Source organism: Lytechinus variegatus, chromosome 8 (genome assembly GCF_018143015.1).
Source record: "Lytechinus variegatus isolate NC3 chromosome 8, Lvar_3.0, whole genome shotgun sequence".
In the NCBI taxonomy this organism is placed as follows: Eukaryota; Metazoa; Echinodermata; class Echinoidea; order Temnopleuroida; family Toxopneustidae; genus Lytechinus; species Lytechinus variegatus.
This window is the reverse complement of record NC_054747.1, coordinates 21,665,758-21,673,291: the sequence shown is the minus strand read 5'-3', so window position 1 is coordinate 21,673,291 and position 7,534 is coordinate 21,665,758. Positions and strand designations below refer to the sequence as shown.

The window sequence follows — 7,534 nt, the reverse complement described above, 5'->3', positions numbered from 1 at the left end:
CAACCCCTGGTCCTTCAACAACGCGTAAGTTTTTGTCTGTTTGTTTACTATATAAATTACTTCTGAATGGTTCAACAGATAAGAAATAACATCACATGGACAGCAAGAGCAGTGATGACAATACTATCTATAGTGTTAATGGTAGAAATGTCAATACAGTATGGTGGTGTGATATCAGCATTTTCTACCCATTACGAGTAAAATTCGAATCAAATTGTGGCATGTACTCATTTTCTCCCAAAACAATATACTGAGAACACTTTGGATTAAGTACAGTGCCGGCCGCGGGAAACGTCACAGTCCCGACCTTTCGTTTGAGGACGCGCACGCTAATTTACAACGGTAGTTGATTTTGGAAGAGACTTTTAGGGCCCGTCGTAAAACTCTGGCCGGCAATGCAAATTGTGTGACATGAGATTTTTTTTTTCGTTTCGCATCTGCGACGGATACGTTCAATATGCGTTTCGTGTACAAACTTCTGGTTGCTACTATGGTAACAGCGATATATCCGATTGAGGACGACTTTCCAAATCAACATTTAATTCCTCCTAGAGCTCGAGAGGCCGCCCGGGGGGCCCACTTCCATTGATTAGTGGATACTAAGAGCGACTACGCGTAAGAGGGGACAGAGTGGGCAAGTACATTACGTTTAGACCTATGTAACGTTATAATTAAAGGTGTCAAAACGATGTTTAAAATGCTGAAAAAAGGATGCATATCCAATACTTGTAGGGTTTCACACTTGTTAAGAGATGCATTTTCATAATCTGGAAAATAATTAATTGCTTCCCTTGTTTAGCGGGGTACTGTTCGAAACCCCATGGTCGTGCCTGGTATCCACTCATCAATGGAAGTGGTCCCCCGGAATTTGAATCTAATCCACATTTCTGCGGAAAGTAAAACATAATGCCCATTACATCGTGTGCTAGAGGCATATCGTTTGTGTAGAAGGGGTTAAACAAAAGAAACAAAAGAAACCCGCGAGGTCAACACGTCCCTGGTCAAACGTATTGCATGCTGTGTACATACGTGTATCAACGCATGCGAAATGAAATGTTCGGCTGGAGAGGTTAATCTAACCCATGAAATCAATTGCCAGTGATCCACCAATAATCCACATTAAATGCAATATCGATTCGATGGACTGTAATGATCTATATCTAAGCCTTCATTCAGTAAGTTTTTCCTCTCTCAATATGTAGTCGATTTTTTTGAAAAACCACTTTCTTATCCATGTCATAATTTATTTTAGGTCCTGCATTTCGAATATCTCCAGCCATCAGTCGTAATATACATGCACATATGGTGCGGGTGTCGCGGGAAAGGATTTTGCACACGAAAGGCAGATCTGTAGGGCCTGTAATCCCCCGGTAACACAAAGCTTAGCATTGATTGTAGAACAGTTTTCTACGTTTGATTCTATTGACTATAATGTACAATCAAGTGTATGATTAAGCGTTAACATTTGTAATAGGGGACCCGAATATTAGCGTCGGTGAAGATTGCGAAAGGTCCCAAGTGCCCCCTAGGGCGGACGCGGTAGCCCGTAGCGGGCATTTGAGGGAGCGGACGCGGGAAGACGCCCGCGTCCGCTCCCCTAGAAAATGAGTGCCCTAGGGAACCGCCCGCGTCTATCCCCGGGGCACTGTGACGTTTCCCGCGGCCGGCACTGTAACACTAAAACTTTTCGAAAACTATCTTTCAAATCGGAAGCAAAAGGTAATAAGAGGCTGATAAAAGAAATAGAAAACTGGGAAAGGGGAAAGTGGAGAAAGAGAATAGAGGGTTGGGGGTGAAGAAGAGAAAGAGGGAAAAGGTAAAATGGAGAAGGGATAAGGAAGGGGGAAATTAAAACAAGAAGAACCTAGAGAGAAAGAAAACAGAGGTGATGAAAAAAAGCGAAGGTGAGATAGAAAGAAAAGAGGGAAGGTGGAAGGCAAATAAAAGAAAGAAGGATAAAGAGAAGGAATAAGGGGTGAGAAATTAAAAAGGAAGGGAAAATTGAGAAAGATGAAATAGCGGGGATAAAAGTTACTGAAGGCGAGAAAGAGAGAGGGAAAGGGACTAAGAAAAGAAACAAGGAAAAGGAAAGAAAAGGATACGACTATTCTTATCAAAATACTGGAACCCCTCTCTAATTTTCATCATTTTTTATCCCCTTCCTGATTTACCTTTATCTATCTCAACCACTAGCTCTCATCTTTTCCCGATGTTTATCTGTGGACATCATTTTCATATGCACCTCTCATCATCAAATTTATTTTCATTTATCGTTTAGTTCTTTCTCAATCCCTCTCTAAAACTACTCTTTCTCTCTTCCCAACATATAATGCTATGTTAAATTAAGCTACTTATACATTTCTATAGAATACAAGAAACTGTTGTTTCGCAATATAACGGAGGGGGTATTACAAAAGAAGGGGAAGGGAAAGCAATAGAAAATAAAGGGGAGAAACAAATCAAGGAGTGAAAGGGGGCACAGAAAAGGAAGGGGGGAAAAGGGAACAGAAGGGATAAAGGAAAGGGAAAAAAGAAGGAAAGGGAAAAAAATATATAGAGGGACAGCAGAAGGAGGGAAAAAGAGAAAAATATGAAGGGGAGCAAGAACGAAAAGAGTGAATAAATGGGGAGGGGGGTGGGGGGGGGGGGGGGTAAAAAGGAGGGGAAAGGGAGAGAAAGAGAAAATATAGCGGGGGATATCGAGCGTGATGATTAAAGGGATTTTCGACTATATTGTATAGAGGTGAACCCGGACGGGCTTTTATTCTTCAACTTGGCTGACTAACTCCTTTGTTCCCCGAAAAGAAGTTAGGTTTGATAGCGTTTGCGTGAGCACCCGCTAAAATTCTTAATAAAAGAAAAGAAGGGTTTGTATAGCTCTATTCTTGCTTTGTTGGCAAGTGATAATTAACTCGTTAAGTACCCATTCCATACAACACGTCATAGTAGCTTTCAAAAACATACTTTTGCTTGGGTTTAAGCATTTAAGCTAAATGCGTTAGGAAAGTTTTTAATAGTTACATATATGCAAATAGTTTTGTTGTTCTGCTCTGGAGCACATTGAGCATCTAATCAAGATGGAAAGTGCGATTTACAAATCTCATGTATTATTATTTTTATCTTCCATATAACACTGAATTATATATTGTACAAAGCTGTGGTTTGGTTTTGTGATTTCGTTTTATCATTTCCAATTCATATAACAAAATATATTCGAAGGAAAATATTGTTTTACTGAAATGAAATAATTGAAACAATGTCTAGACCCTAAATGATATCCAACTAATCTATCAATATAAAACCGCAGTTCGTAAAAATGATAGGTTAATCTTTACTTCGACGTTCATCATATAAGTGTATCAAGGATATTAATATTCGTTTTAAACCCATCTATAACTTTTTATAAAATTGCGCGTAATAAATGCGTTGGACAAGTAATCTTTACTTTGATTATGTTAATTATTATTATCTTCCCAATCCGAATATCTACCGATGTAACTAACACCGCAATCGAGAGCAGATAATGTAATCAGATGTTTTAGCAAAAAGACAAACTTGTTAAATCTGCAACATTGGGGTAAATTTATACTTTTTACAGGGTGGGGGTTTTAAAGACCCGATTTGAACCGAATTGAAAAGAATATCCTTATTCATTGTTGTTGACGCATCAGATAATTAATACCCCCTATTTCTAAGAACATCCTGTCATAAATTGGGAAGCGGATGTGATCAAAGGAGAGGGGTCGGCGTGGACGGGGAGCAAGGCTCTCCCAGACTGCACAATAACAAAAGAACCAAATAAAAAAAAAATCGATGAGCACAACCAGTTTTGCTGGGGTTCGCTTTTTGCGCGTCTACTTTTTATGATGTGAGAAAGAACAATTTTCCCCGATATGAGAGGGGTTTTTTTTGCTCCCCCCGGCCCCTTATATACCCTGCTTATCATGATAAAGGTTTATAAAATATCAATACCGAAATGAGATAAAATGACAATAAGTGGGGCTCTTGCCTTCCGTGCATGATATGATGTCGAAAGAACACACCAACGTCGGATCGTAATCGACAACCCCCTTTAATGCGCAATATAAATATCGTATATTATTATTATTATTTTTTAAAGAAATCAAAGAAAGATCGTGGCACAAAAAGGAGGCGGTCTATCACAAGATAATTGAAGTACATGTACATGTAAACATAGTGCAATGTACGTACCCTAGGATTTCCGAGGGTAAGTGCGGGCACGGCCAATATTATATAGCACGCGGGAAACCGCGGGCCCGTCTAAACGCCCTAGACTGCTCCCCTTGAATACCCTCGGTTAGACGCGAAAGCCCCCTAGGCTGTTTGCGTGCTCGGGCGTGACGTTTCCCGCGGCTGGCACTGTAATTCGATTAATCATTAAAATGTCAGTTCTAGTATTCCTTTTTTAGAAATACATCGTTACACTTGTACGGTAAGTAATGATTTAATGATAACGATTATGTCATAATAAAAGTGCAATTTATTGATATGATTTTCTTGTTTGTAACTTAGACTACTTCCTTTCATCAAATGATCAGAAGGTTGATCCTTACCTTTCAAACGAGATACCAATCTTGTCCGATATGCGGTAATACTAATGTAATTTTCTGGTCTCATTTTTGTATAGCTAAACCCACTCATCCACCAGCTTTGTCACGTAAGTACTAAAATAATACCCCCAAAACCCCCCCATAAAACCCTATGGACATTTTACTGGAGTCGATTCATGATAGAAACGATATCTGTCCAAACTTTCGTCTACTAGGTTAAGAAGCACCCCCGCCTTCCAGGACCATGAGTTACTTCAGATCCTAAATTTTGCTTGTATTAAAAAGATTAACATGGCTTCACGTGCTTGATTTTTTAGGATATCGAGTTTTAAAGCTCAGCCAATCGAAAGGTCTCGAGAAATACGAAATTAAAATAATGTTGCATTTTTAGCCCCCACCAGATTACAGAGTTGATTTCATACCTTCATTACTCAGTCAAAATCCATCTAAACTTCACCACATTTTACATCATAGCTAAAAATCGGATACTTAAATCCATTCATGGTGCTATTTGTTTGCTCTTTAAGGATTAGCTGCACCTTTTAATATTGAAAATAAGGTATAGAAGACGAGAAAACGTCTAAAAATATCAAAATTTTTCACCAAAAATTCAAGAAGCTCAATAATTGCTACACTTCATTTAAAAACTATGTCATTTTCAACAAATTTTACATGGCTATAGAATAAGGTATACCAAAGAGGTGTGAACTTTAACAATTTTGGAGTTCATGTGTTTGTTTTCAAACAAATCAGCACTTTTGTTGGCGAAAAATGTGCTTTTAAAAGTACAAAAAAAAAACCGTCAAAAGGCTTCCATCTGCATAAAGGAATCTTTTACACCACTATCCATTTAATCAAACTCGAGGTAAAGTTCGTCACTGCATGTATGAAGAGGTCGAGGCGTTTAAAATTTGGTCCATACATGTAGATTATTGTCAGCTAATAGCTTCATGAAATAACTCATCAAGATTCTCTGTTTTACGACGAACATCATTTTGTATCCCCATCTTTCTAAAAACAGATTTCAAAATGCATTTAAAAATGGTGTTTGTCCATGATTTCCGTGCTACAAGACATGGATATTTACACGTAAAAAGCCCAGCAATGCTAAAAGTAGTTGTCCCTCCATATGTGTTTTTTTTATATATAAATAATTTAACGCTTGTTCAGCATGATTGACACCACTTTTAGAAATTCATGTTAAGCGAATCACACCATAATGGTTTGTGTGTATTTGCTTGTTTAAACAGAGATAAGTATGTCCACATCAAAGTCAGGAGACAAGGATGGATGTGAATGCATTGTTTTGTATGTCGTGTTAGGAGGTAAGTACACACTTCGATACATGTTACTTTCTCCCAAAAGTTTGTCTCTTAAAAATTAACTTTCAGTTTTAATATCATTTGTAGATAATAAAGGCATTCATCATTATTAGTTTAGAAGAAATGATAGCTTTCAAGGATATCCCAAATAAAAAAATGTGTAAAGAATTAATCAAAGTGCGAAAATAATGAGCAATAATAAAAATAACAATGTGCATAAAAAAATCATTTTTTAAATATTTCTTCTTTCACATAATGCTCGTTACTTTATCAGATACAATTTCCAATACATATTTTGTCAGTCACTATTTAGACATAACAGTTCCCGTTTTTTTGTAATGATATAATAATAATAATAGGCATTTACAAAGCGCCATCTATTTAGAAATATTCTATTCCGAGGCGCGTTGTTATTATTATTACCCCGGCTTAAGACAAAGCTTAACACCTCGTGTTAATACTTTAAAGTTGTCATGAGATGAAAATTAAATCTGATATAAACATTTATCTTGTTATGTATCATACAAGTCTTTTTTTTTTTTGGGGGGGGGATAATTTTTACGATAGCAGATTGATATCTCACCATGCAGAAAATAGGTAGATCGTGTTGATGTGATTTTTTGGGGTTCCTACCACAATTTTGAGGTATGACCTGTATGGTGTTGGTTAACAATGGGGTGTTGGTTAACAATGGCCTGTTGAATATTTGCAGACATTTTGGTAGGTTGAGGACTTTATATTACATAAAAGCTAAAATAGTTATAATCAGATATACATGTATGTAGGTACCCATTTCATATTTATTAATACCGTCTTACTCAAATCGACATATTTCGTTTGCGTTTAAATTTTGTTTTGCAATATTTTTGAAGACTTGATTTTACAATACTTCCATGCTTGTTTGAAAATGTTGAACCTTTCATTTTATTAACTAAACAGGTATATAGAATTCGGAAGACCGGTTATGCGTGCAATTTTCAAAAGTTTACTTTGACGTAAAACTGACCTCGGATATTTGGCATTCATACACAGAACACACTCTTATACCATGTCTACAAGAAAACGAATTACCCAAAACATTTTTGGTTGAGAAAATATGATCATTCTTTATTGCTTTACTAAATAGAAATCTTCCCTAAGCATTCTCAATTTCTGTTATAAAATTAAACTGAACATGTCATATACTACTCAAACTAAGAGTCATTTGCTGGCATTTTGTCTGATTTTTTCTTTCACGTTTTATAGTTAGCTTAGTATTCAATGTGGTACTGATCGTCCTGTACGTAAGGCTCAAGTGTGGACAATGGCCCAATAAGATGGGTAAGATATTCTTCTATTTTAGTGAAGTTTAATATTGTTCTTCTTGCTTAATATAACTTAAGTTCATATTTATTTATTAATGTGTTAGCTAAAATGCAGGGTCGTCGAAACTAAGGTTCATGTGTAGCCCCCTCCTCTTTGGAAAAGTAAATATCCAGGAATATCGTGCTTTTGTAAATTGACAATTATTGTTATCTTACTAAATAGGTTCATTATTGCGGATTGAAATAATCGCTAGAGGGTATTCATTTGTCTCGCAATCTACTATGGTCAACAAGGAAATTCGTGATCACTCTCGCAAAAAGTGTTCACTGGCTTTCT

General features: G+C 36.8%; 1 long non-coding RNA gene across 1 annotated transcript; it reads left to right on the top strand.

Moving 5' to 3' along the window:
• On the top strand, window positions 1–7,216 carry LOC121420798. The gene is made up of 4 exons (XR_005970835.1): window positions 1–24; window positions 4,649–4,678; window positions 5,822–5,896; window positions 7,139–7,216. It is a non-coding gene; the product is annotated as an uncharacterized LOC121420798 (long non-coding RNA).
• The last annotated feature ends 318 nt before the right edge of the window (window positions 7,217–7,534 follow it).